Source organism: Macadamia integrifolia, chromosome 4 (genome assembly GCF_013358625.1).
Source record: "Macadamia integrifolia cultivar HAES 741 chromosome 4, SCU_Mint_v3, whole genome shotgun sequence".
Lineage (NCBI taxonomy): Eukaryota > Viridiplantae > Streptophyta > Magnoliopsida > Proteales > Proteaceae > Macadamia > Macadamia integrifolia.
This window is the reverse complement of record NC_056560.1, coordinates 7,810,793-7,813,922: the sequence shown is the minus strand read 5'-3', so window position 1 is coordinate 7,813,922 and position 3,130 is coordinate 7,810,793. Positions and strand designations below refer to the sequence as shown.

The 3,130-nt window shown below is 34.5% G+C and overlaps 1 protein-coding gene across 31 annotated transcripts in view; it reads left to right on the top strand.

The window, feature by feature from the left end:
- Positions 1 to 3,130, top strand: part of LOC122076931 — a 40,774-nt gene that overhangs the window by 1,938 nt on the left and 35,706 nt on the right. For 10 of the 31 annotated variants that reach the window (XR_006139641.1, XR_006139639.1, XR_006139638.1 and 7 more), the window contains exon 2: positions 1,929 to 2,293. The exons of the other annotated variants lie outside the window; for them this stretch is intronic. The gene's annotated coding sequence lies outside the window, so the exon portion shown is untranslated. The remainder of the gene's footprint in view (positions 1 to 1,928; positions 2,294 to 3,130) is intronic. 31 annotated transcript variants of the gene reach the window in all.

Here is a 3,130-nt window from a genome sequence, read left to right as displayed (position 1 = left end):
TTTTTTGTTGAAGCGTAGTTGGGAGAGATGGCGCTAGTTTTCATGATACTTTTTTTTCGTGTTTTTTTTGTTGATGCAACGTAATTGGGAAAGATGTAGGAGGGTCTTGGGATATGTTGTATTGGGTTGAGCGGCTCTGTGTTCCCTTGGTTATTCCTTATTCTTGCTTATATTTCGTTGATTTTGCTTAATTCGAGTTTATGGTGAGAGTTTTATATTACTTTTCATTTATATTGGTTTCAATCTTTTGGGAGTTGGTCTACAGAATGTGATTCACGATATTTGAAGGATGGTTGTTTGGAAGAACTAGATAAGAGGGGATTTCAATAAACATAGTGATTGAATTGATATTTGATTTAATGCTCTATGTTATGACTAAAATTGAATACATGGTTTTAATATTTTCTTGATTGAAATTAATGCGTAGTATTCAAAGGATATGAAGCATGGTTGTGGAGGGATGTGGTTTTGATGCTCGGATGAGAATGCAAATTGATTGTTGCTTGTTTAAAGAGCTTGGTTGGAGGGGATTTCATTTGTATTTTTGATTGGATATTTCTATCTTATTTTATTTCCTGGTTTATCAAGTCGATGATCCTTGAAATTCCCTTTTTTTAGGAACCATTTGGAATTGAATGAAAATGTTGGTGGGTGTATATAAGACGCAAAGTCTAGATGAAGAATCATTCCATTAGGAACTTCTCTCCAACTGAGATGTGAATCCGTTGTTAATGCCCTAGTTTGTTTCATAGGTTTTGATGGGTAAGGGGCTCGATTATTTGTTTTATGATACACCTACATCATGAACTGTAGAGAGATGGAACTCATGAAGTTAGTTTTTTGATTAAATGGGTTCCTCCTAGTGACATGCATCATTATGTGAATAGGGAATGAAACTCATGGAGTTGGGTTAAAAAATAAAGAGTAGGAGGGTACCTCTTGATGACATACTTATTGATCTTATTATAATTTGTGATTATGGTTGTACTTCACATTGGTGGTGGTTGAATAATGCAAATTCCTTTCCAGGTTTGGTAGGGAATCCCGAATATCTGTTGGTGTTTTATTTTACAATAAAGGATTGTTCCTGTGCCGTGGGCTTACGGGTTGGATCGTCATTCCAGGGGGTTTAAATTTTTATTTGATGATCTTAGGAATTAGTTATCCGATTGCTTTATAACTTGGCACAATGGTTCCCTTTGTAAGCTTTTTGTTATGTGGTGTGCAGCGTTGTTGGGAGGACTTTGCGGGGGCTTAGGATGTGGTTTTGGGTTGAGCAGTTTTATGGTCCCTTGGTTATTCCCTGTGACTTACGTTATTCCTCATTGTTTGTACTTTATTGATTTTGCTTAGCTGTTTTGAGTTCATGACAGCAACTGATATTAATTTCGATTAATATTGGTTTCATTCTGTTGGAGCTGGTTTGTATGATGTGATTCAAAATATTTGATGGATGGATGTCTGTTAAGAGATCAGAGGGGGTTTCAATAAACATAATGATTTGATTGATATCTGATTTGATGATGTATGCTTTGATAATAATGCTACATGGTTAATATTTTCTTTCCTGAAACTAATACACAACGTACAAAGGATATGAAGCATGTCTTTAGGGGTGGAGGTTTCAATGCTCGGATGGGAAAGCTGATTTATTGTTACTCATTTAAGAAGATTGATGAAAAGGGGGTTTTATTTATATTTTCGATTAGAATTTTTTATCTGTTTTATTTTTTTTCCTGGTTTAGTGGTGTTTTAAGTAGATTTTTAATCCTTGAATTTTCAATTCTTCAGGAGCCATTTGGAATAAAATGAAAGGGGTAAAGGGTGGGTTTGTATGAGCTTCAAAGTTTGGGTAAAGAATCATTACATTTGGATATTCCTTTATAATTATTATGTGAATCAATTGTTATTGCCTTGGTTTTTTACAGGGGTTTTGATGGGTGAGGGGATTGATTATTTGGTCTATCACACACAGATACTTCATGAAGGGCAGCATGATCGAACTCAAACTAGTTTATGAAGAAAGGGGGTCCTCTTGATGTCCTAAAACTATGTTTGATTGGACTTATTCTAATAAATTTTGAATATTTTTCTTGAACAATGCAAATTCTGTCAGGTTTGGTGGGGAATCTTGAAAAGCTATTGCTGAGGGTTTGTTGTACAATAAAGGAGTTCTTGTTCCTTTGGCTTGCAGGCGACAATCATGGGCTTTGGATAGATGTCTTGGTAGCTCGTGGCCTGCAACTAAGGTCTTTGGTTGCTGAACGGGAATCTCGAACATCTGGTGCTAGTGGTTTGTGTTAGAAGGGGTTTTATTAATGTTTTGACTTTATTCGTCTCTGGCTTTATTTAAGATCTTATACATGGTTACTTATTTTAATTTCATACGCAGGGTTTTGATTGTTTAATTATTAGCTGGTTAGGTTGAGTTTCTGATACGTGGTTTACAAAATGGGTGGCTGATTGAAACTTTGAAAGTCATGACAGAGTGTTTCATTTATAATTTGATCTTTGAAATCTGTTTTTGGAAATTTTTTTCTGCCATTTTAGTAGTGCTATTTAAATCATTGTTAAGTCGTTGAATTTTTTCATTTTCCAAGTACTATTATAATCGTAACAAAGTTTATGTGGGGATATGAGTTGTAAGCCTTGGGTATACCTTTCCATTCGACCATCCTTTTCACTTATCTCAAGATCTTTTTATCTTTTATTGAGGTTTTGTGGCATAATATTAAGCTTACTTCTTGGGTTAATGATACACGTGGATTTCAATGTTATGTAGTGATCAAATACATAAAAATTGGGTTTCAACTTGTGTGCTCAATTAGATTGCTTGCTATTGTTAAATATTTTTTAGCACACCAAACTAATCTCTATTATATGTTTGGATGTTTGTAATTCGTGTTTAATAAATACCCGTTTATTCTGAATTGGTAATGTCTTGCTCAATAAATAGGCATAGTAGCTACAGTTTTCACGGTAAGTTTTTTTTTTTTTTTTTTTTTTTTTTGTGTTTTGTGTTTTGTTGATGCAGGGAGCATAGTTGGGAGAGCTATAGGAGGGTCTTGGGATATGTTGTATTGGGATGAGCGGCTTTGTGGTCCGTTGGTTATTACTTATTCTTGCTTAT